This window comes from Vulpes lagopus, chromosome 3, assembly GCF_018345385.1.
Source record: "Vulpes lagopus strain Blue_001 chromosome 3, ASM1834538v1, whole genome shotgun sequence".
Taxonomy (NCBI): domain Eukaryota; kingdom Metazoa; phylum Chordata; class Mammalia; order Carnivora; family Canidae; genus Vulpes; species Vulpes lagopus.
In genome coordinates, this window is record NC_054826.1 from 62,005,406 (window position 1) to 62,032,795 (window position 27,390).

Consider the following 27,390-nt stretch of genomic DNA (forward strand, 5'->3'; position numbering starts at 1 on the left):
CACTGCCAGAGAGCTTTGGCCTTTGCAACAGAGAGGCTAAAAATATGTGGATCCATTATCCTGGCCTAGGAAAGCCAGGGGCATTTTAAGTAAACACTTGCTATTTTCCTTCCTTGGATCAAAGGAAACAAATTCTGAAGCTACTATGATCTCCACGCAGGATAACTATCAACACCATGAACAATTACCAAGTCTGTGATATTGCACAAATAAATAACACTTACCATTATCTCTAGCACGATCATATTTATGAAACAGTGACGAAGGGCAGCAGTAACAATTTTTATTGTCCCATATAGCTCCTATTTTCTAATTAAACAAAAGGTTATTTCTACTGTTAACATAGCCATTTTTCTACATTGGGTCTTACATAATACTTTTTGCCAAGCTTGACAGAATATAAGAAATGATGTTCTGTGGGGGTTTTGTTTTGTTTGTTCTTATTGGTTGTTCTGTTGCTTTTAATTTTTGCATACTGGGTTTCTACTTAGAAAGCTCTGTTGGTTCATAATCAAAGCAAGAGGGCATTGTGTGGAGAATTCATAAATAAACTTTGGCAATTTTTCCTAAAACATGATGAAGCAAGCACTTGGTCCTACCCTTTAGATTCAATCCAAGGGCAATGGTCTGTATTATTAAAGATATAGGTCAAGCCAGCTTGCGCTTCTCTGTCCTGTGGGATGTTTTAGAAGCTGCTGTCACATTACCGAGATCTGTTCTGTGGCTCCTAATTATTCCTCTTGGCAGCTTTGGATTTCAAGCGATTCCTTTCACATGTATGTAAAAATTTATAAGCTGTTTCATATAACAGCATGAGTTATTTCCTTGTTCATAATTGCAGAAGATGCCGATGAGAAAAATGCACTAATTTCATTGACAAGGATAATGGCAACTTAATAAAATTTGCATTATGTCTTCTGCAAACCTCAATAATACTTCATATCAACATGTGAAATTGTAGTTTTATATCAATATAACTCTGAGGGCGGAGGGAGGAGAGGAAGCGAACAGGAAGGGGAAAAGCATAACTCTGAGCACAAGGTCATCTTTCTCTTGAACACCTTAATCAAGAAGTTGGGGGGGAGGCGCATGGAGAGGCATGGATTTCCTCCTCATCTTCAAATTTTAATTTGGTCCAGAAACAGGTATTAAGTTGCCACTATGTACAGAGGGACAGGAGAAAAGCAGTCAGGGTTTACTGAGCATCTAGTATGTACTTGGCACACCCACATGGGCCATTTTATTCAATTCCCAAAACAATTCTGTGGTGTTAATGATTAGATTTGCAATGGTCTCACTGAGGAAACCGGTTGCCTGGTTCTAATCAAGGAATTCCATTCTGATGTCATAGTCCCAAGTCAGCCTGACTCAAGGACCTTACTTACCTTGCACCATATCCAGAGGAGTTACCTTTACTTATAAAAGGTAAGTCAGCAACTGCACTAGCAGGAGCAGAAAACACAAATGCTCCAAACAAAATCACCTAAGGGCTGAGGGATGGAAGAGATTTCATCAATTCTAGGAGAAAGGCAGAGAACCTGGAACAGCATTTCTAAAGGTATTAACATCACTACTCAACAGATGAGAAAACAAAGACTGGAAGAAGCAAAGTGCCTTTCCCAAGAACTGATGACTTGCCCATGGTAGAACACAGCTCTCCTGCCTGCTTGCCTGCCAAGATCAATGATGATATAATATCCTGATTTTAAAATGCCTTCTCAGTGAAGAGCTCTTGCCCTGTTCCTTTGTAACAACAGCGTGAGTTAAAATTCTATGCCATCAACCCTATACAAGTAGCTATATGACTTTTCTAGATTTCAAAATAAAACAAGGCTCTGCCTCTATAGGTGGTACCCCACATATGATGATCACAGATCTTATAACCCATTTTTTAATGTTAAAAATATACAAGTCTTTAAATACCACCAATCAAAAATGGTCATACATTCAATTTCTCATGATCACACTTGTTTGTTTCATTTGTTCTCAATTCTGCAACTAAATAACTGCCTCTGTATGAGGAAGAGATTTTAATAGATGTTTCATACCTAATATGCTGTGATCCCTCCTCCTGGTTTTTGAATGGATTTCTTTGAGGATTGAGTTGGGAGTGGGTAGAGATGAGGAGTATAATTTCCTGAGCTTGTTCATCCCCACAACCAGCCAAAGGGTAGCTCTTACTAGTGCTTTAGAATAAGGAATACCAGGTTGCAGAAAGATTAGAGGAATTATTCCAACTCTCCATCTCATCTTGGCCTCCAGACAACAGTCGTGATGAGAAGAATCGGGAAGCTATTCTCAGGAAGTGACTGTCTGCAGGGATGGTTCCCACCAAAGGAAGGGATAGTTCAAAGATGATATAACTGACCGTTGTACAAGCACACCAAGCAAGAAAAAGGAGTTCAGATCCCACATATATCTTCTTCCCAATGTTTAGCTGTAGTACAAGGGGCTTCTAGATAAAACTCTTTGAGAGACAAACAGAAGGCATTTAAGGGCTACGATTACTTGATTACTTATAAGATGTGATAGATGGAGTACCTAGATGAACTAACATGGTATATAGTACAGGAATGAATACATTATTAAATCTATTCTCTAGGGCCTCTTGAGGTCCAAGTGATTTTTTTAAGGTTGTATCAGCCATGTAAACTGCAAGACTCCTGAGAGACCCAAATACCTCAGAACATATGGACACACATAATGTATGTGACACATATGGTACACATGCTCATAAAAGGCTCTTCCCTCCCCTCTCCTTCAACAGCAGATGTTCTGCTGTATATATAGGAAGAACATCTATCTGGAACATTCTAAGTCTTACTGCCTAACTCTATGGCAATTTGGATTTGGCTCTTAACTCATTGATTAGAAAACAAAAGGAAGGCTGCCAATCAGTTGTGCACCCTCCACATTTTTGCAGCGATAGAAAAACCAAGTATACTATGGACATAGGGTCCCTTCCCAGAGGGTTTATGGTGTAGTTGGATAAGCTGATGCCAAAAGCAACTAGATAGCAATGAAATGGCAATAAGAAGAGATGACTCGTTGGACCCTCCATCATAGAACAATTTGTTAAAGCCTGTGAGAAAATGAGTAAAAAAGGAAAGAATCCTAGAAAGTAAGGCTTTCAGGCACAGCTCAAGTTGCTTCCTCTCCCAGATGTGTCCTTGATGACATTTGCTTCATCCTTTAAGATCCAACTTAAGCATTATCTCCTCTTTGGCTTCCTTGGGCCTCCAAGGGTTGCATGGCACTTGGTTGATGCCTGTGTTAAAATACTTGGTGGTGGTGAATTGAGTTCTTGGCAGACTGTGAGAGTCTCTGAGTCAGACTCCATTTCTTTTCTCATTTCTGTAATTTAGGCACCAGTACTGGGCCTGACACACAGAAAACACTTAACACAGGTTGAGTTAATAAGCAAAGGACAAGGGGAGAGGATGGCTGCCATTTCAGATTATTTCTGTCTTCCTCTCCCGTGCTGCTTGGAATAGTTGACAATCTCCCACCATGTTAGGCTAAAGCGACAGGAGATTTCTCCAGCACACAGCTGGTACCAGCTCCTTCCCGATGCTGCTAACTGGTTGGGGGTGGGGGAAGAGATGTTAGCATGATGTTTTACTCAGCAGGCACAGTGCCGAGGCGCATTTTTAATGATTTACCAGTTCTACTTGACTGAGCCTGCACCCTGTAAGTGGATCATATGATCAGCGATCACAAGTTAAACTGCTTTTGTTGCTCGCAAGGCATGCATGGTGGGCTGGCTGCAGGCACCAGCGACTCGCACGCAGCTGTGTGTAAGACAAGAAGAGGTTACGTACAACAGGCAGTTAATGGCTCATACCAGCAAGCCCTCGACTTCAGTCGGCACATGCGGCTGAATTTTAAAAAGGTAAATGACCTTGCAGCTGGGATCTTTAACTATGTGCTTTTACCTATTTGTACCTGGATAAGTAAACATTTGCAGCACGCCAAAAGGCCCTGAAAGCACTATTGTAGCCATAGGCTAATCCCTTTCTCTCTGGATGAAAGACTCCAAAACAAACCGGGGGGAAAAATCATTTTCTGCCTCAAGTAGCACAAAGGTAAAGGGGGGCAATGGTGATAATGACTTCCATTTGTTATAACTTTCAGGAGTCACCAAGGCTCCAGTCCTAACCAGCTGCCCATAGTTAGGATTCTCCTTTCCAGGAAGAATGACAAAAACAACAGGCCCCAGACAGAAAGATTCTAGTCAGAGCCAGACAGAACAGCTTCCTACTTGCCAGTGAATCTGACATGAGAAGGTGGAACCATCATTTCCATGCCTGTTCTACCTTCCACAAGGGTTCTCCTCTCAACTGCTGTCATTCCAGGCCAAAAGAGCAGGCTCCTCTTTGTTCTCTGCTGCTTCAACTGCAAATCTACAGATGAGTATTCATGTCCTGGAGCCTAGGACTTCTGCCACAAATTTCCTGCATCCCGCTCTGAGTTAGCTAAGAACCAACATTTAACTCCTTCTTTTAAGAGGCCTTTCAGATTCCTCCAAATGCAACCGGGCCACCAGAGCTATGTCTGAAATACGGGCTAACCACCCCAAATGGTTTCCAAAGAACAGAATATTTGTGATTTACAATCTGAGCGGGAACCTCAGTAATGCTGTTATTTTAAGAACTCGTCAATCGGTTGAGATTAAGATAACATTTATTGCAACATAAACTGAGATTGCCATGAGAACAGGCAGGAGGTATCTGTGGAACACTGAAGACATTTCACAGGCTATGAATCAATGGAGGGCAGTTCACTGGAGTGATAAGAGCTCTGGGCTGAGAGCAGAGAGCCCTGGGCTCATCAGTAGGTTGCCCCTCACCAGCTGCTGGGCTCTCAGCACATCACTCCATTCCTTTGCACCTGAGACTGCCACCCCTCCTCTGACAACTCTCCTGGAGTTCCTACTATGTGCCAGTGACTATAGTAGGCACTGGAAATAAGCATATTGGGTAAATGATGTCTAGCTATCATTCATGTATGAATATGTAAATGAATTAATAAGAAAACCTGCACTCTGATGTTAGCCACCATCTGTTGAACCAAAATAATCTTTAAATGACCAGAAATATTTTCTTCCCTGTGATTCAGTTAATACAGGTCAGCCTAATAAGGTTGGTTTATATCCATGAGAGAAAACAGCACTCCTTGGTCCAATATACAGTTTTAATAAACTTTATTAAATTTTCATTGATCCATATGCAAAAATAATTTGTTTACAATTTGAACTCAGCCTACTAAATGGTGCCTAACTCAATAAGGGAAGAGGCTGAGAAACAACAGCTGTATGGCTATTAACACATTACGCCATTAAAAACATTAAACAGTTGGGTTTAGTGAAGGAGTCAAAGTTAACCCCTTGAATATCTCTAAACTGGAGACCAATTTGACAAAACACTTTGCAGCAAAGGAAAACCAGAGACTCAGAAAGGCATCCCTTGACCTTCTGAAGAAATCTGCAAGAGTAGAACCAGAACTGACTACTGATTTTGCTGCACAGTCTTCTAGGGACTTCCACCAATGTGCCAGCTAAGTCTCATGCAGAGATGACAAGGGGGTGGTAGGGTTTAGAAGGATGTGTTAATAATAAGTAAGCTAGCTTGTTCAACATGCTCATATGAATTTCTGTGATGCCTTACACTTTTGGCACTTAAATAAACTGGTTTCAACCTTGTGTTAATGAGGTGAGAGTCAAGTACAATCCTTTTTAGCCAGTTGTTTCTATTTTGTGGTCACAGACGAAATCCAATCAGTAAGTCACTAACAAGTATTCATTGAGTACCAAGTAAGGCAAAGTCCCTAATCCCAAGTTAAATACTGTGGAGATAGGAAGATAAAATTAAGAGCCATGAAAAACTTAGAACAGTTAAGCAAACACTCTATAGTACAATTCAGAAGATGCATAGAGGCCTAAAGAAAAGTGATGAGTGAAGCTTCAGAGAGGAGGTTAGGAAGGAGATAGGACTGCACTTTGCTTTGAAAGTCAAGTGCAAGAAGATTAAGGGTGAAGAGAACATCTGAAGGTGGGGACTGAGAATAACAGGGAGGTGGGGCATAGACAGCTGAAGCAAAGGAAGCAGGGTGAGAGGGAACAAGGGCAACCCTAGTCCTTTCAGCATCTTGATTATAACAGCTTTAGGGGGGCAATGGAAGGAGAACTGGAGCTGACCAGTGCAAAGCTATCCCCCTGCTGTGAAAGGAGAGCAGAGGTCATGCCCATAGGTTGCAGGGACAGAGAAGTGGGAGAAAGCTCAACTCTTAGAAACCCAAACTGAACTTTGCTTGGTGCCCAAGTTAGTGACCATGGGATTTCTCAAAAAAGGAAGTCTGTGTGACAACTTGAATACAAACAAGGAGATGATTGGAAATACGTGGGCGAAACTTGTCATCCTCAGCACAATGAGGAACTTGAGTCAGAAGGCTCCTTGCCCCCTGAGAGGTTGACTTGTCCAGTTTCCCACAAGGTTGCAGAGGTCTCTTTGACCCCACCTTGCTAAAATGGTCCTCCAGCTCTTCCAGTGCAGTCGGCATTCACTTCTGAGCAAAGCAGTACATTGTTCTGTATCATAAGATCTCTTAATAAAATGTCCTTTTTCCATTGTGACAATGGAAATGGGACGATGTCCCTCCCTGTACCATTATCCCACAGGCCCTACATCTGTCCTCAGAGAAAACTTATGATGCTGCTTCAACTGTTATAAAGAAGATGTTGTCACCTTCATCTTGTCTATTCTAGGCCAAGTATTTACATAACACTCAACAGCCTGGTCCCTCTCCATTAGTTTTCCTGTTTTTCTTAAAACATGAAACCCTGCACCAAACGTAGTCCTCTGGATGATGTGTGCACTGTGCAAATCTCAAGAAGACATTATACCCAATTTGGTAATACTTTTCTAAGCTATCTCCAATGGTGATGCACATCAAATCACATCACATATAAAATATTCCAAGGCTTTTGATGTGAAACACGGCCAGCCAAGACCACTCAAGCACATATATAATTGATTTTTTAAATATAAAACTAAACTTCAAATTTATAATTCTATTAAATTTTTCTGGTAGGTAAGGCAGTGTTTTAGCTTGTTGAGAACACTTCGAACTATGATCTAAAGCTCCTGGTATGTCTTGACCTCCCTAACTATGTATTTTAAAAGTTAATAAGGAAGGCCCCTTTCTATCACCTTACAAATTATTGATAAAAATTTTTACCAGGACAGGACAAGGACAAATTCAAGTCTGAAGCTAAGATACAAGGATAAAGCCTAAGGTTTAGGAAAGGAGATAAGGCATGTCACAAATTCTTTGGGAAGGGTGAAGATAGATACCAAGGGGTGACTTCACTAGTTTAAAGATAAATACTTAGATGATCAATGCTACGTTTTCTCCCTCTGAGAGCTGTATGTACAAGGTCAGGAGCAATTAGCAAACTGAAGAATTTCTAGCGTGAACTCTCTCAATCGAGAAATTTAAAAAGACAAACTGAGGACTTTCCAAAATAGCCTATCCCTCTTGGAAAGATGAACACGAAAGCAACCTATACACAAAGAAACAGAGTTCACCTTGGTCACTGGCCCGAAAACCTAATACTAAAATTAGAAAATGAGTTTTTCCCAAAGAGATTGCTACAGGGATTTATGAGCAAACTTCTACACAAAAGTAACACCAAAATACCCATGCTTATCACTCTCCTACTACTGAGGTGGTATTTACTGTAGAAGTTCAAAAAGGTATTATTAAGAACAAGATCCAGAATGACCCCCAAGCGTAGCACTCTGGCTAAAGAATGGCTGCCATGACCAATAAAACAGAGCATGAGTGCTAGCTGCTTAATTATAAATGAGTGACATGAGGCCAAATACTATGATGTTACACAAAGCAGACAGCATATAGGTTAAAGGGTCCCAGGTTCTAACTCAGAGATAAATGTGAGGGATAGATGGTCACTTCAATATTTTCCACACCCCAGTTGGAATCCTATATCTAAGAGATACAATAACATGGGAACTTTACAATGTTTGCAAAAATCATAGGTGACCCTGTCACTTATGGCCATTGGATCATTGATTTGATTAATTACAAAGACATCTTACCCTAATAGTTATCACCCTCACGCTTGAACCTGAACCAAACCACATACGTGGTGAAATTCAAGGAGTCTTATAAAAGCTAAATTATATGCCAAATCACCTATAATCACCTATATGACACCACAAAGGAGAAACTTAGGAGTAAGAGTCTGAAATGACATCAATACAAAACATGAGACCCGATTTATATAATTCTTCACCTTTTTGTAAGTGTTTCAACAAAACTACCTTTGTTGGTCAACTTACCAATCCCACAAGCAACAGCAGGTGAGCATTTTGCTCTTTTAAAAGACTCGGGGCTAGAGACATATGAAAATATTCACCTCAAAATATGTGGTGATAGAGGCACCTGGGTGGCTTGGTCAGTTAAGCATCTAACTCTTAATTTTGACTCAGGTCATGATCTCAGGGTACTGAGATCAAGCTCCAGGAGGAGCTCTGTGCTCAGTGGGGAGTCTGCTTGACAATTCACTCTTTCTCTTTCCCTCTGCCCTTCCCCGCCCCCATAAATAAATAAATCTTTAAAAAAAGGATACACAGTGATAAAAACACAACCTGTTTTCCTTTTGCAAATCTGCAAGCACAGCAGATTTTTTATTTCCAACATTTTAGAGTGGACTTTTGTTTGATGAGGCAGCCTAACCATGTTTAGCAAAATCTGGGCCAGCGTGATACCGTGTTGGGACAGAGACTATGGAACTTGTCTATATTAACTGTGCAATGATGAATCCACAAGTCGATTGTCACACAGGGCTTTCTAATGTCAGTCAAAGCCAGAATGTGTGAGAAGCATCAGCCGAATCTAACCTACAGCAAGGAACAACAAAAGTGCATGCATTAGGAGTTATAAAGTAACATCATGGGCACTTGTCACCAGGAACGCCATTAGTTGATAAAAATGGAAGTAGAGCCTATCATTACTTCATCAGTCTACTCAATCTTCATTGAAAACAAACAGATTTGCCATTACATTCCCAGCTACAACATGAACAAGGACACTGCACATCCAGCTACATTTCAAGCAAATGACCCATTATAAGGCAACAATTTGACCTGAAGCCACTCTGCCAAGACCCCTGGGACTGGGAGCATTATGGGGGAAAAAAGCAGATAGGATCTTGAAAATCTGGGTTCCAGGCTCTGCCCTCCCACCTCTCCAGCCTTGCAAACTTGGTGAGGCAAGTCATCTTAGGGTTCTGAGCCCTCTTTTTCTCCTTAGCAAAACAATGGTTATAAATATCCCCCTTAGCCCCTTCAGTGATTGCTATGAAAATTAAGTGGGACACTGCACTTGAGGGCTGTATATGTGTTGTACAAACAAGAGAAACTAAAATGCAACCTTATCTCTGTGACTGTTTAATGCAGGCTGCTGGGCAACCTTGTGTTGACCTCTCCTGGCCTGTGCCAGATAATTTAGTGCCACTATCGTCATTAGTAAACATCTACTGGGGGCCTGCTATGGGCTTAATTACGCATTGGCTTGTATGGTTCACTGACGTTCTCATGTGTGTACTTCTGTCTTCTTTACACAATTGTATGCTCATTCACAGGCAAGAACCTATATACAGGCAGGTATGTATCTGAATATATACCTTAGGCCCAGTAAAACAAGAGTATATAATAAACTCCTAATAAAAAGGTAACTTGCACATCCTAGAAACCAAAGATAGAGAAGTAGAAAGGTGGTAAAATAAATAGAAATAGAGAAATAAAATGAGACTCTTCCTTGTGGGAAATCTAAGATTTTTTTTAAGGGATGGGCACAATAGCAGCATTTCTCTCTGTAATCTCATATAGAAGGATGTTTAAATAAAAAAAAATACCTACCAAGGGTCTTAATCAAGCTATTCCACTTAAGAGCATTAATGCTAAGTATGCAAACGTTCACCTGACTGATCATTAAGGTATCAAGAACTAATTTTCCTCCTTTTAAGAGCTTATATGTCACATCCCACCCCTTGGGCCTTCCAGAAATGCATTTAAATGCCTAACTGGGAGAAAGAAAAAGCATTCCAGACAGCCAGGTGTTAGTGATTCAGCCATTAAAACTTCAGTTATAAAATATCCCCCACAATTGTAAAACATTTCAGTCATTAGAAGATCATAAATAGATTAAGATGACATTTTAAATTATTATGACACCATGTGTATAAAATGTACATTGTTCATCACAATATCCCAGATGACTGTGACTCTGATTACCTGAAGTTAAAGATAAAGTGCATGTGTTATTTACTTTGAGACCCAAAAGCAAAAGACAGGGAGGTAGGAAGGTAGAAAAAGCAGATAACCAAGTAGAATCTGTTAAGGCCACATCCCTCCTGAGGCAGAGACAGACTTTTGGTTCATTTTTTAATAACACTAATTTGATGCTCTTTGAGCAAAAAAATAAATCCTTGTTTCATATTTAGAGGATCAGGGTAGAATATAAAAGAAAGTAACCCCAAAATCTATAATTCTGAAACCATCACCTAAACTGTCATGGCAGTTTAACTGCTCTTCTTTGAGCTAAATGAAAGGTTATAATTAAAGTTCAATATTACCTTATATCTAAAACTAGAAAAGTAGCTCATGACTATGACCATGTTGCACATACCCACAGCTACCTCTCAAAGTCAACTCATCTCTGTATTTGCTCTACATACTAAATGTGCAAAGCATGTCTCCTCCTTGAAGACATAGCTCCCTCTTTTTAGGGAGTGTGGCAGCTTGCTATAAAGAAGGAAAATCCACCAACCACTATATGATCATTTCATGCAGAAGGCAAGGAAATAAAAATTTTACAATTACTTATGAAATCGTCATAAAATCAATAATATAAATATTTTAGTCTTGCTTGCAAACCCATGCCTTTCAATCAAATCTTAACCAAGGGAATGAATTCCTCTTAGGATTTAAGTATTTGGGGAAATGTGTTCTACGGCTAATGTACCTAATTTAAATCTACACTAGCTGACTCACATGAAGGATTAGACCCATTAACGAGATTGTAACAGGTAATCATTAAGCTTGGAAGTAATTCAAGACACCCTATAGTTATATATGTGCTTCTGCTATGTTCATTGGTAACTCCTTCTGCCAAGTAGGTGGGGTAGACGTATGTGGATATGGACCTAGGCATATTGTTAACAATGGATACAGTTTAATATTGTCCTAAGAATTTTTTTAATGTTATTAAGCTGAGAAAAGTGAAAATGACAAGGCATCAGAAAACCCGGTGTAAATTCAAAATTCTTCTCTCAGAATGAATCAGTGAAATTTCCCCCATTCCTTTCTAGATTATCCTGTTCTTTAGAATAATTGTTCTCAAAGAATATTCAAAACCCAAGACATGAGATCAATAATGTGAACCCATCAGATTCTCCAAAAGGACTATGTTAACGAATGCAATTAAAGGTCCATTCATGGGTAGTCTGGGTGACTCAGCGGTTTGGCGCCTGCCTTCAGCCCAGGGCGTGATCCTGGAGTCCCGGGATCGAGTCCCATGACAGGCTCCCTGCTTGGAGCCGGCTTCTCCCTCTGCCTGTGTCTCTGCCTCTCTCTTTTTCTGTGTCTCTCATGAATAAATAAGTAAAATCTTTAAAAAAAAAAAAAAAAAGAAAAGAAAAGGTCCATTCATTAGGACAATTATTCACCTATTCCATGTTCTCGGTCATGGCACACTTTTGAAAAATAACCACCAGATATTTGGTGGATTAAAGGAATTAGAAGACATCAGGTCCAACACTTTCTGAAAACTGGACTGAATCTACCCAAATACCTTCTGTAATAAGGAGATAAGACACTGCAGTCTATTAGGGAAGAAGTTGAAACCTACCTCCTTGTAACACCATGAAGAGTAAGGCAAATGCTCCATTTCCACAGAGCCCTTTACATGTTTTCATTATTACAAACATTAAAGAGGAGGTGTTGAAAAAAGAGGGAAAAAAATACTTTGCAAATAGTAATAAAAGAAAGTGATCTCACATTCTCCAAGGCCACTTCTGCCACTCTGATGATTTGGCAGGTATGGCTAAGGTCATCACAAAAAGACTGACTAGTCTTCTGTCTGCATATATTAAGGCTTGGGAATGGAAAATAATTTAGTAAAGTCCATGTCCAGCTTTTGTTTATTTTCTCCAAATACTGAGGAGGGCTGCAGAAACATCCACTTCTGCTCTACAGAGACTGAGTTCCCCCCATTGTGGGGAAGGATCCCATGATGATCTTGAGGTTATGTAAGTCTTTCCACCATTATACCTTGTTCCTTTAGCTTGGACAAACCATTAGTAAATAATTCATTCTCAATAATTGAACACACCCTTGCTGGATGTCCATCTTATTAAATATCTTTTATGTTTGAGTCAATAAGTGCCTCCTTGTTGGAGAAAAATCTTTGATTATAAGAGAGCCTAATGGGCAGAAAACATGGCTTCATTTGATTTTCATGGAGGATGGCCCATCATCATGTTTCCTGATTGACTCTGGCACTATACATCTCGAGTGATTTTTTTTTCAAGAATGTCTTTCTATTACACAAGGGAGTATACCTTTATTCAAAACTGAGTTTCCCTGGTAAGAGCCAGAATATCTTCTTATGTTGTAGTAACATGAGTTGATTGGGGGAAGGTGGCAAATCTGGTCATAGAATTTTAAAAATTTCTAAAGAGTTCTACTCAAATGAATGGACCAGAAATTACACCAAGAGGTTGAACTCTTTGAACCTGTCTTGATTCAGGGCTTATTTTCTGGGTGTTTTTCCTTTTTCTAATACAAAACTAATCCTAAACCATTAATTCCACCACAACAAGGAAATTCAAATGGAATTAAAGTCCATATAGAACTGGCAGGCCTAGTTGTGGCTAGGGTTCCTCCAGAGGAGATTTGTTTATTTGCTGATCTTATTATAGAGCTCAGAGGGCAGAATTTTAGTGTTAGCAAGGACTTTTTCCTTCCTTGGAAATGAATTAACAATGGTGTCACCAGAGAATGTTTACGAACACAATGCTAAAAAGCAGACCAAACAAAACACATTTTATTTTCTGCTTACTAAGCATGCATTACCTTTCCTAACAGGAGCAGGCTGGCACAATTTTATTTTAATAAATATTTTCACTGTTATTGTTAAATGCTCCTCACTTCAGAAGATACCAAAGAATTGTAGGATCTCAATCCTTAAATTGCTGAACATCTTAGATTAAGATAACTGAATCTATAATGCCTGGCACAGTACACCGGATTACATAAGGAGAACATCTAACTAGGTTCTCAAAGAATTCAGAACTGAGTCTTTGTGGAATCCAGAGAATCTAGTGGCTGAGCAAGAGTTCCTATGAAGATGGAATTTGGTCTAACCCTTGAAAAAAGGGATGAGTTTGGACAGAGATCAGAGAGACAAAACTAAAATCACAGGAATGAAGTCTAAATCCACCTGTGTGCTGGGGGTTCCTACTGCTGAAGCAGCTACTTTGGAGTAGGAGTGGGTGGCTGAAGGCTAGAAGCTCTTTGGTTGGTCTCACCCTTCACTGTGCTCACTCCACCCTTACTATGGTCTCTTAGCAGAGCTGCCACGAAACTTAACACACTGGTGTCTATTAAAATGAGGTTTGAAAACTACTGCCAATGCTCTCATTTAAAAACTGTGGGAGGGACACCTGGATGGCTCAGATGGTTAAGTGTCTGCCTTTGCCTCGGGTCATGATCTCTGGGTCCTGGGATTGAGCCCCATTTTGGGTTCCTTGTTCAGTGGGGAGTCTGCTTCTCCCTCCCTTCCCCACCCCTTGCTTGTGCTCTCTCTCTCTCGTTCACTCTCTCTCAAATGAATAAATTAAAAAAAAAAAACTTTAAAAAATGTGGGAAAGAATGTGGAAAAACTGAGGCCCAAAGACAAGAAATTCCCCAAATCACTGGCCTGGTTAATGATCAGGGGAGAGTTAGAATCCAATCATCCAAATTCCAGCCCACTGTGCCTTCTCCTGCCCCACACAGCCCTTTACTGCTCAGATTGACAAATTAGGGATCTTAAAATGATATGATGTGTGTCTGATAAAAAATCACCAGTAGGGAAGTCTTCGTTGTCTTTTTCACCTTCCTTACTATATCAAATATTGATGTTTATAGAATGACGGAAGAACTAGTATCAGGAAATGTATGCTATGGCAACTCTTTGAATGAGGGCCAGCAAGAGAATAAAAAGCTTAGGGTGACCTACTGCACATCCACATTGCTTCCACAATTAACTCCAACAGACTTTGTCTGGGATGAAATGATTTAGTCTCAATGCAAGGTCAGTCCCACATATCCAGAATAAAGATTGCCGAATATGCTTATTTGAGCTGAATTACATTTGGTAGTTTAATAATATGAATTTACTGCCTTTTCAAGAGGGACTCTAGCACTGGGGAGAACTTTAAAATGTATCATACTTAAAACATAAAATTAAATTCAATTAACTTTTATTGGGAGGCTAATACACTAGTACCCTAGAGGGAGAAACGAAGCTCTCAGCCTTCCCGAGATTTTCAAACCATGTCCCTGGAATCCAGGCCAAAGATACTGGCCTGGCTCACCCCCTCATAAAGAGCTTCATGGGTGAGTTTAACATCTGTACTCAGTGGACAGGACCATGACTATAAGTCTCCAGCTAAGAGACTCTCAGAGGCATAAAACCTGGAATTATAAACAGGCAGAAAATACTACCTAACTATCAAATAAAAGACAAAAGCCAACACAGGGATGGAAGCGCAAGAAGATCCCAGAGACTCTATGCTCTTCGTTAAACTTTCCTATCTTTGTGCTATCAGGATAAAGGTTCACCTATTGTTTTCAATATATTTGGCATAACTAATGATTCACAATGACTTTTTGATATTCTTTTAAAAAAATTTTTTTTAAGATTTTATTTATTTATTCATGAGAGACACAGAGAGAGAGACAGGGGGAGAAGCAGGTTCCATGCAGGGAGCAAGACATGGGACTCGATCCCAGGACTCCAGGATCACACCCTGGGTGGAAGACAGTGCTAAACCGCTGAGCCACCCAGGCTGCCCAAGATTCTTAAGCCAAGATTGTCCCTATTGCTCCCTTTAACACGGAGACACAGTCGGAGTATAGACACAATAATTCTTCCCTTGTGACTGCATAGAGAGCATCATCACTATGACATCAGCAGGTTGGACTGTGGAAGAAACTGGATTCTGAACAGACTGAACACCTGTATGCTGGAGATAGCATGAAGTCATCTCCTTTACCCACTGAATACGTATTTGTAGTACCTACCACATGCCAGGTACTGTGCTAGACACTGAGGATTCACGGGTAAATAAAACAAATGGTCACTGCCCTTGTAGTACACAAAGAAGAGAATAAGAATACTGAAACCAAGAAGGACAGGCCCCAAACAAACAAACAAAGAAAACTCAACATCTCCTTAAAGTCAGGGTTAAATTCTCTATAGAGCTGGTTGGAATCTGTCCAAGACTGTATTCATCTCCTGTGGCTGCTGTGACAAATTAGCCCAAACTTAGTGGCTTTAACAACATGAGTTTATTGTCTCATACTTGTGGAGGTCAGAAGGCTGACCTGAGTTCTACTACCGGGTAAAACTGTCAGCAAGGCAGGTTCCTTCTAGAGACTTTAAGGAGACAATCCAGTTCTTTGCCTGTTTTAGCTTCTCATGGCTGCCTTGTCTACAAGCTGTCTCCTTGTCCTGTGTCCCCGTCCTCCATCTTCAAAAAGCTTCACTCCAATCTCTGCTTCCTCATCACACCACTTCCACCTCTGACTCTGACATCCATCTCATAAGGACCACTGTGGTTACATCAGACCCACACCTACAATCCAGGATAAATCCCCTTCTGACAAGATCCATAAATGAATCACATCTGCAAAGTCCCTTTTGCTGTGTAAGGTAACATTCACAGGTTCTGGGGACAAGGACATGGTCACACCTGGATAATCATTTTGCAGCCAACCACGGAGATCAACCATAATACCTTAAACTGTAGGCACCTGGAAGGAAATAGAAATAACCTGAGCTCTTGGGAATATGACCGGCAAGCATAACAATGGTATTTTCTCCTTAATAATATTCATATTCCTGGGACACCTGAGTGGCTCAGTCAGTTAAGTGTCTGCCTTCGGCTCAGGTCATGATCCTGGAGTCCTGAGATGGAGCCCTGTGTCGGGCTCCCTGCTCAGCAGGAAACTTGCTTCTCCCTCCCCCTCTGGACCTCCCCCTGCTCATGCTCACTCTCTCAAATAAATAAATTTAAGAAATAATAATATTATTCATATTCCCTACCATAAAGCAGTGAAAAACAGTGGTTACGAACATGGGGTCCAGGGTGAAAAACACTAAGTTTTCAGAACAGTTCAACTCAACACCTGGATACATATGGTCAAATGAACCTCACCCTCACTTTCCCTATTCCCAAAAGAGAGAGCCCAATAGTACTCACTTCGCAGGTTTGTGATGATGATGAGAAGATGTTACCTATGAAGCACTTGCTGTGGCATGCACGGAGCATTCCATGAAAGTTATTACTGTGTTGTTATTACTTATTAAATCACAGGCCACCCGGCCTGGACTTGAACCTGCGGCTGGATATTTTGGAGGACTATATCAGTGCAGATAAGTGGAATTCTCAGAAAGCTCTTTCCCTACTTGTCTTGCCAGCTTTTGTTTTATAGACCTTATCTGCTTCCCAGCTGGGAGTACTCTCCCCCCACTTCCCTCTGACCTCCAGCAGTGTATCTACCACCCATTTAAGACGATCACATTATGCTTTGCCTTTTCTGGTTTGTTATTTTATCAGTAAGCATCATATGTAGATCACAAACTGTTTGAGGGCAGAAATGTAAAAGCAGGGACTGCAATCCTCATGCTTAGCTCTGAGATGCGTCCACAGTAGATAATCAATAAAATGGTTAAATAAATTAATGACAGAGTTTATTCTTCCCTGATCTGCAGGGGAAACACAATTCCACATTTCACATTAAAGGGGAGCCAGCTGTAGGCCCCTGCGGTATTCTGTAACCCTGAAGCCAAGCTTCCTAAACCAGTTTAATGCTTACCCCCCTTTTAGCATTATAGAGTCAGAGTTGCCCCGTATCTCAGCACAAGGAAGGCCCCCTCTTGCTCCATCTATATATGAAGAAGTTCAAGTATCAGCTGCACACCAACAGAAAACAGGAGGGAGACTTCTCTTTGGACAAAGAATTGAACAAAGAGCATGCACCAGTCAAAGCCAGTTTGAACCAGTCTGTGCTGTTCCGCAATCCTCCCGGCCTCTCTCCCAAGCTGGCACAGAGACAAGGAGAGCATCATGGACTCCAATCTTTGGCCTTCTAACCAGGAAAGGACTTGTGAAGGTGAATGGTTTGCAGACGAAGGGGATATAAAAGAGACAAAACCAGGATAAAAATTAAATAAAAAGTAGCTGTCTTAAACTGTAATTGCAGTCCTCTGCTGAGCACGCTTGCAGATATATAAATGTGATTTACCATCAGCTTGCAACTACAAATCAGGTCTTGAGAAACACTTGTGCTATGAAATTGTTTAATCTCATCAAGCTCTGCTTTCACAGCAAGCCATAAATCACAAAGTCTTTGTTATCATAGACCTCCACCAGCGCCTCTCTGGCAGGCTATGGATCGTGGGTATATATAATCTTGACTGCACAAACACTGGGGTCGGCGCAGGCTGAAATACTTTCATAATAGCCACTGTGCAGCTGGTGGAACACAAGCCTATGATGGATATCTCATTTCCTACAGTCGGCATCTATTTCGAGCAAATTATTACCACATAAATTTCTTGTCAACAGAAACGGCCAATTAATTAAGTTAAAAATTTACTTGTGATCACATCTACAAACCAAATAGAACTGCAAGGCAATTTTCCAGTTACTGAATATACTGCAGGTCAGTTTAATGAATAATTTTTAACTTTGTCATAAACTCAAAGACAGGCTAATATCTCCAGAAACCTGAATGGAGACCAGCTGCCGACAGATTTACACAAAATATATTTATGTGGAATTTGATTGCTGACATCTGGGGACAGAAATAAACTTTCTATAATTATAGAGGCATCTTTGCCATATATATGAATTTCTTTCACCAAAAAATGCAAATCTGTCCCCAGGAAGTGTATTTACATTTTCAGATAGGGCTGCAATGGGGTGGATGGCTCTTGGAAAAACCATTGCATTAAATTCCTAGGCTGGTGATGGGTTCTTTATCATGGGAAAAGACAATAACAAGCAAAGACCTGTTTATCACTGTCCCCCAACTTCCACCCAAAAAATCAGGATGCTTTCTCTCTTTGAGGATGTAAGCCACTGAGCACATGTCCCATAGTAAAGGTAGCAGCAGGATTTAAAGCTCTGTCAGGTGGAGCAGATTGACACAGCTTCCTCTTAGGGTTTTATGCATATAAAACAGATCTACATGGAAATGAGGCCAGCAGAGGGCCTTTCATAATTCCTGCTCTAACCCAAACTCTGAGCTAAAGAAAATCCATGAGTGTAGGTCATTCTCCAGGTGGGTATAAAGGATATGGATTTGAGGAACACATGCTATATGACTGCTAACAGTGATTTAGTCAACCAGCCACCCATTGGATATAGGACTATAGACATAGTCTATCCCATTATCTATCCCAATGCAAAGGACCATTCAAGGTCCCTCCAATTACGGCCCCAGTCTAAGAATTTCACTGCTCCCTATTCCCAACCTATTGTTGCTTAACAGTCAAGCTAGACCATTTGGTGTTACTACAACATTCCCTTCACTTTTGTACTTCTATAACTTCACTCTTGCAAAGACTATTTAAGATATTTTCCAAATATTTCCATGTACCAAATTAACATCTAAAATGATTGACATGGCTCTTCTACAGCCTAGAGCCTTCTCCAACAATACATTTGCTCCTACACAAAACTTGAGAGCAAATCATCCTACCCTGGATAGGATGAGCTGTAGTGAGTTCCCAGGCCCTGAAGTGTTCAAGAAGGCATTAGACAACCACTTGGTGGAGATGTTGTAATGGGGATCCCATGTGTATGTGGTGAGTTGGACATAGTAGCCGTTAAGGCTTCCTAGCACTGGGCCTCAAGTCTTTGATGGTTACTTGTGCCTTTGTCAATAAGCTTCCTGAAGGCAGGGATCATCTCCCTCATATTCAAAGTTTCCCCAATATTTTAAGGAGAAGGGCGAAAAAGTAGATTCTCTTTTTTAAAAAAAAGTTATTATGGATGATTTCATGGAATTTTTTTTCCTACTTGCTACCTTCGATTCTAGGTGGTATTCAACACACTACTGCACCATTATCATCAATATGAAAAATACTAATTGTGACCTATTATGTTAGCTGCTTTATTTTATTTTTTTAGCTGCTTTATTTTAATTCTGAGAATTCCAGGATGTAGAATACTTCTGTCCCAGATCAATTTTCATCAAGGAAAACAAGTCACACAATGAGGATCTAGTACACCCTAAATAAATAGGGCTAAATGAATGAATGGTCACTGTACAAAATACAAAATAAGACCAAAAATAGATGTTAAATGCATGGAATGGATAATTTCCAATGTTAGAGGGAACACCGCAAAAAGTTTTGAAAGTTTCAGAATTGGAAGTTTACACAGAGGTAACCCGACATGATTGTGCATTCCATTACCAAGGGGAAATGGCTTGCCCAAGGTCCCCAAACTAGAAGGTAGCCAAAAAAGGAATGATACCCAGCTGTCCTAAATATCTGCCCATCATTCTTTCTAGTACAACCCAGACCATAATCCATTGTCCACCAGAATCACTGGGTTTTTTTTTTTTTTCTAGTTAATTCCATGTGCCTTGAATCAAATTATAGCATCCCTTGCCTGGCTCACACCTTGGCTCTCTTTATCTCTAGATTCTCTGACAAGAGAACATGTTTCAAAATATCCCCCTTTGACAATGATCTTAACTGGGGGACATTGCCTAAACATTCGATATTGCCAATAATCGACTCTGGATCTCCCACAGACGAAAAGTATCTCTACACCACATACACACCCTTAAATAAGAGTTAAATGCACAAATTGGCCAATTTCAAATCTTGGATCAATCATCTACTAGTTATGTGGTCTTGGGCTTGTTACTTAACTTCCCAGTGCCTCAGTTTCCTTGTTTATAAGTAGATCTAAAGTAGTACCAATCTCATAGTGTTGTTATGAGCATTAAATTAGATAACACATGTAGCACTTTTAAAACAATGTCCATAAGAAGTACTTAATTTTTTAATCCTTAGCCTATATTAACTTCTGGCATAGTAAATCTCATATTCTTACTTGAAGCTATATAAGCTTTGCATCTTTTCAAGTGTCCTACATTTATCTTGCAGATGCTTCATGGAAGTTTCATTATTAACAATAAACAATGATGAGAAGAAAACAAGTGATGGTAATAGATAGCATTCTTTGCCCATATTCTGTTGTAGACCTGGCTGTAAACACTTTACATTCATTATCAATATCCTGGGAGGCAAATACTCTTATTCTCTCCAAATTACAGATGTGACCTACAAAGGTTAAGTAACTTATCCAAGGTCATCCAGGTATAATTGGTCAAACTCTTGGTTCATGCTCTTGCAATTTATGGTTACCGTATTTGGTCATCAAATCCTTACCACTAAACTCCCATTTATAATACTATTGATATTGCTCACACCCTCCTTTGTCCTCCATTTTTCTAGAACAGTTTTAATCATTATTCCTATCCTCAAGGACCTTACAGCTAAAACAAGGAAACAGGATAAATGTATACAAAATCACATCCAAATAAAAAATCCAAACTTGTTCCAACCTATCCAGTTCCATCATACCTACTTTTCTCCACTTGGTCATAATAGTTTTTGAGAGCATATATAATCATAGCACCAAATCACTCCTTAAATATTTCAGGAAAAACAAAAGAATATTCTAGGGAAATTCAATTAGTTTGTGAGTTCAAACTTAGAACACATAGCACTGATTTTTAGGAGTGGGGGGCGGGCAGACCAGGGGAGTCTCCGTAATAGAGTTTTTGTGAAATTAGAGCCGGGATTTCTGTAAAAGATAGTGTTTTATCACAGAAACAATGGATAGAAAATCAGAGAATTACCTATATGATGTCTGAATGCTATTAACAAAGGCAGGTAATAGTCTATGGTGAGTCACCGCTGACTATCATTATTTTGTTGAGGATCACTGCTGCCAGTGTCAAGGTCAGGATAAGACAGTGGAACAAAGCACTAGTGAAGAAAGCTCATTCCCAATCCGACCTGCTGACCATTAGTGGTACAGGTGATGATGATTATATCACGGTCTTCTATGTGTAGAACACTTCATAGTTTATAAAGCACTTTCACAGTCATTATCTCATCGTGTTTTTAAAGAATTTCCTGTGGAAGATTTAGTAATGAACCAAACCTACAGAGGAAAACTTCACTTTCAGGAGCACATATCCACAGTTTAAGAAAAGATACCTATTTCAAGTTGAATAACCCACATAAGAATAGATAAACACAGGACATGATGATTTATTAATTATGCATCTCAGATACTATCCTGAGGAAACAAATTAATACACAGGTCTCCACATTCAAAGAGCCCTCGGGCTAGATGAGGGAAGAACGCACATACATTGGAAAGATCACATTTACTACTACACATGGTACCAATGTGAGGCACAGTAATTGTTGCTGAATTCCAGATGAGCCGAAATGATTTCTAGGTGGAACCCTGAAGAAAATCCATCACAGAGAATGGAGGATTTGAGCTGGGCCTTCAAGAATCTTTAGAATTTGGAAAGTTGGGAGGAAAACAGTGAGGTTACATAGATGGTTAGCATACATACAAGCCTATGCATATTAGTATTCATACTTTAAAAAAAATTCTTGCATTTCTTAAATGAATTTGTGCTATAGAATCTCCTCCCCATATACACAGTAAAATTTTTTAAAAACAGTAAAAAACATCAAAACACATAAAGGGAATCTGAGGCCATGGATATAAGTCAACACAGTAAGATTCAGAAACTGGAATTTCATGAAAGAGACAGAGATGCTTCAGCAGAGGCACACACAACTCACTTCCACACAACGCTCTTGGTCACCACTATTTATACAGGGAAATCCACAAAATCCTATTCATTCTCATGAATGCTTTCAAGTCTAAAGAGAAGCAAACTTCATACAAGCATTCTTATCTCCTCTTTCTAAGTAATGAATTAAATAACTACTAAGAAAATAAATAAATAAATAAATACATACATACATACTAAGAAAAACAAGTGAAATGCATAAGTCTAACAAGTGAGCAGACTCTCAGGGGTGTGTGAGGATTACAAGTCAGCACGCTGAATTGGAGAAGTGATCCAAACTCCAAAAGTAAACCTTAATGGAGGACATTTCACAGAATGTCTGGTAAGAGAATTGAGGCTGAGTTCTGACATAGGTCACACTACCCCTCAGCAGACCTAGTCTCCTCCGGAGCCATTCCTCAAGCAATAAAACATGGAATCCATCTCAGACTGATCTCTGAGGGTAAAAAAAAAAAAAACAAAAACTTTAACAACAACAACAAAATTGGTTTTGGTAAATGAAAAGATAATTAAGAAGCCGTCCATTGCAGGGCTGCCTGGGTGGCTCAGTCAGTTAAGCATCCAACTCTTGATTACAGCTAGATCATGATCTCAGGTTGATGAGATTGAGTCCCAAGTTGGACTCGAGCTGAGTGTGGAACCTGCTTAAGATTCTCTCCCTCTCCCTGTCTCCCACCTGCCCCAAACTCATGTGTACACACACTTTCTCGCTGTCTCTAAAAGAAGAAGAAGAAAACAAAAAAGAAGGAGGAGGAGGAGGAGGAAGCCATCCACTGCATATTCTCAGGGTCACTCAAACATTATCAGAAGGAAAAGAAATAGCATGGCAAACATGCAGGTCTGCTGGAAAGTAGTAACAACAAAACCAGGAAAGGGAAGACAGAAACATATCATGCAAAAGACAAAGAACCCAACATCTCAAGGACCAGGAAAAATATCATAATACTTCTAAGCTATAAAACAATTTAATGAGAACAAGACTTTAATAAAAGAGGGGCTCAACTGAATGCAATTCAACTGAATGACCATTTTGCCCACTATACCCTACTTCTCTCACTGATTACAAGTAAAAACTCTGCACAAAATACTTGATGATCCTGAGAAGTAAACAAAAGCAGGTGCATTATGGAGAAGCTACTAGCCAACAAGTGAGTTCCTAGTTTTATTTCTCTTTTTTTTCTTGTGACTGTTCTCAACTGCAGGCCCCAATCACAGAGCCATGTGAAAGAGCAGCAATGTGGGAAACTAAATCTCTGCTTCCTAGTTCTACCTTCAATCTCTGAGCTAACAATGTGAGAAAGGGGGTCCTTAAGAATTGGAAGGAGTAAAGGGAATTCCATGGTGCAGAGAGTGGAGAAGGATATCTTCCAATTCTGTATACAAACCCAAGTTTCTGGCTCATCTCTGAGTTCTGCTTTGGATATGAAGGACATATCCAAAGCATTTTAGTAAGGCTCTGAGAACTTAACAAATATTGTATGTAAACACCACCCATGTTCCATACTAGCTCCTCAGTGGTCCATCCACAAAATGGATCATAGAGGATGGCAAAGGCCTCGGCAAGTGATCTGAGATTAGAACCCACACAAGACAGAGCAGAATCTGTGCTCTGAAAGTAGTGAGGCTGATGCCCTTCTAAAACAAAGAAAAATCGACATTGTTCTTAGGATTATAACATAGCCCAATGTCAAAGAAATATAATGTTCAAAATGTCCAAGATACAATCCAAAAGTTAGTAAGTATACAAAGAAATAGGAAATGTGTCCAATAATGAAGGGAAAAGACAATCAGTAGATATCAACTCAAGATGACCTAGTTGCTAGATTACCAAATAACTACTTCAAAGCAGCTTTTAAAAACATGCCTCATGGGATCCCTGGGTGGCGCAGCGGTTTGGCGCCTGCCTTTGGCCCAGGGAGCGATCCTGGAGACCCGGGATCGAATCCCACATCAGGCTCCCGGTGCATGGAGCCTGCTTCTCCCTCCGCCTGTGTCTCTGCCTCTCTCTCTCTCTGTGACTATCATAAATAAATAAAAAATTAAAAAAAAAAAATTAAAAAAAAAAAACATGCCTCATGAAGTAAAGTTAAATATGACTGGAATTAATGGAAAAGTCATTCTCAAGAGAAAAACAGAAAAGGTAGAAAATTCGGAAATTTTAGAACTGGGAAATGCACTTTGTGAAATAAAACACTCACTGGCTGGTATCAACAGCAGAATGGAGATAATGGAGAAAAATGCAGAAAACTTGAAGATAAATTAAAATAAATGATCCAAGCTTAAAAACAGAAAAAAATGGAAACAAAACAAAACAGCACAGAATCTCAAGAACCTATGGGACAATATCAAAAGGTCTAACATATGTACCATTAGAATAACATATATAAGGAGAAAAAGAGATTATGCAGGAAACACACTCGAAAAAAAATGTGAAAAAACTTACCATATTTAGTGAAAATAAAGTTTAACATATTCAAGAATCTTGGCCAACCCCCAGAAAGATAAACACAAAAATAATTTTTTGAATGAATTGAAAAAGAAAACCTAAGGAAATAAAACTATATCATTAAGAACTAAAAAGCAATTTGGAAAGATGAAGGAATAGAAGGGCTACACTAAAAATCAAATTATTGATAGAAAAACAAAAGATTGAGATGATCACAGTAAATGCACATGAAAAAAGACAAATTAAAGGTCTTAGCTAATACTCATAAAAAATAAAGATGCTATTTGTATTCTTAAAAAAAAGGAACAAAAAACATATTCAAATATATTCTACAGAAAGTCTCTAAAATGAAAAAAAAAATCTGTAGATCAAGAGAGTTTACCAGGTGTCATGAAAATAAGACATAAAATGGTCCACAGTAGCTTCATTAAGAATCTTAAAGGAGGGCAGCCCAGGTGGCCTAGCAGTTTAGTGCTGCTTTCAGCCCAGGGCATGATCCTAGAGACCCAGGATCAAGTCCCACATCAGGCTCCCTGCATGGAGCCTGCTTCTCCCTCTGCCTGTGTCTCTGCCTCTCTCTCTCTCTGTCTCTCTCTCTGTCTCTCTCCCTCTCTCTCTCTCTCTCTGTGTGTGTGTGTGTGTGTGTGTGTGTGTGTGTCTCATGGATAAATAAATAAAATCTTTAAAAAAAAATCTTAAAGGAGCTACTGAAATTCAAGGGAACAAGCCTGTATAGACATCCAGGTAGAAGAATCACCTACAAGGAAGAAAAGTCAGGCCAGCTGCATACTCACCCAGAATCACATTTAATGCCAGGAAAAAAAAATGAAGAAATATATATGAACTTATTTTTTAAAAACAATGTACATCCTAAAAATATTATACCCAACTCATATGTCATTCAAACATAACAGAAACACAGAACTTAAAGAATCCAGAAGTTGTATGCCCTTTACAAAAAAGAAAATAAACTGAGAAGAAAATCCAACCAATCAGAGTTTAAATAAAAATTTAGGAATAAAAAAAAATCTGATAATGAGTCCTGAGTTCACTTAAATATAGAATCAATACTAAACAAATATGGAAAGCACTGTGACAAAGGTTAATACAATTGTCATTGACAATATAAAGATAACTAACAAAAATCAGAAGGTGTGGGGAGTGATAGGAGAATCTGTAATCTTCATCCTTCATGGTAGATAGTGATCTTGTCTAAAATCGACACATATGGTTAAAGAAATAATGACTGCTTCAATTTCAAAACATGCATACTCTCTTTTCCTCCCAGTAGCATACTTGTGAATCCTATTTTATGAAGGCAGGAGTGTTCTACTGTTTCCTCTTTCTTTCTGTACATAGCAAAGCTGCTCTCACAAGGATAAAATCTGTTCTAACTAAACAAGTACCATGGTGCTACATTCTAGCTAAACAAGATAACCATCTAGAAAGAAAACTTGGAATATACAAAGTTTTCTACCTGTTTTTGCAAAGACACACAGGCATGCATGCAATATCCACCTCTCATGTGTGGTTCTGCATTACCTATTCCCAAGAAGTTGTTGTACTCCTATAGACCTGGTCACTTCTATAATATCCCAACTGGCTTTCAAATGAATATATACAGATTGTGTGCCAGACCCATTATAGCCAGATGATCTAATTTGATGTTAGAAATGCCATTTCTCAACTCATTTCTTTAATTCTTCCAATTTATATGCAATAAGTTTAGATAGGATTAACTAAAAAGAGGAAATATGTGCAAATATATTTCTCTTCCTAGTGTGCTTTAAGATTTTCATAAAAGACTCATATAATGACTTATTCTAACACCTAAAACTTGTGATTTTAAAATAGTTTATGATACACTATGAATGACTCAAATACCATTAAGACAGTAGATTTGGAATATCAAATGACAGTGATAAATGTCTTCAAATGTTCAGCAATGTATATCTTGCTTTATCTGAAAAAAAGGTCATAGAAATCCATAAAATATAAAAATATCTGAAGATAATAAAAATTACAATAGAAGTACTTGTTGGATGTACTCTACTCTGCTAAGGGCCTAACATGGATCATCTCATTTCATCCTGAAATGTCCCCATTAATGTATTTTTCATTCACTTCATCCAGGGATATTTATGGGAAAAATACTGGAGGACATAGGGCATGGGACATGCTTCTGGAGAGAAGGTTGGAAGCCACCATCAACCCCCACCTCCCATTTTGGAACAGACTGGAGCAAAATTTACGCACCATGACTTTATATCCAAATTTGTATTTCTTAGAAGAATGCTACCATGGAGGTCTGTAACATGCACCCAAGTACAAGTTATGTGGAGATATGGCAAAGTTTATCAAAGTAATATACAAATAACAATCATATTTGTATCATCCTACTTACGAATAATGAAGGCAACATACATTAAATAAATTCTGAATGAAATAGTTTGTGGTTGATGATTATAATAATTTCTTAATACAAATAATATGGTATTAATAACAATGAATGTCAGTTAAGTATGAGTTTTAAAACTTTAAATGCAATGGTTGTCAAGGCATAAATATTCCAAATATTTACATAAGATTTTGCAAAAGGCATCCTAGGAGGCAAAGGTTTTAGATCTAATGGTACACTCTAGCCCAAAATACTAAGTCCTTCTATGAAGCTAGATTAAGAACTTCTGGGAATATAAAAGATAAATGTTGAGATATTTGAACTTGACA

At 39.2% G+C, this 27,390-nt stretch overlaps 1 protein-coding gene and 1 long non-coding RNA gene across 3 annotated transcripts in view; one reads left to right on the top strand and one right to left on the bottom strand.

Annotated features, from left to right (window-relative positions):
• The window catches only part of LRMDA (leucine rich melanocyte differentiation associated), a 1,012,499-nt gene that overhangs the window by 216,487 nt on the left and 768,622 nt on the right, over positions 1-27,390 (bottom strand). The gene's annotated exons all lie outside the window — the stretch shown is intronic.
• On the top strand, positions 3,748-27,111 carry LOC121488284. Its single transcript, XR_005987012.1, has 2 exons — positions 3,748-3,892; positions 26,797-27,111. It is a non-coding gene; the product is annotated as an uncharacterized LOC121488284 (long non-coding RNA).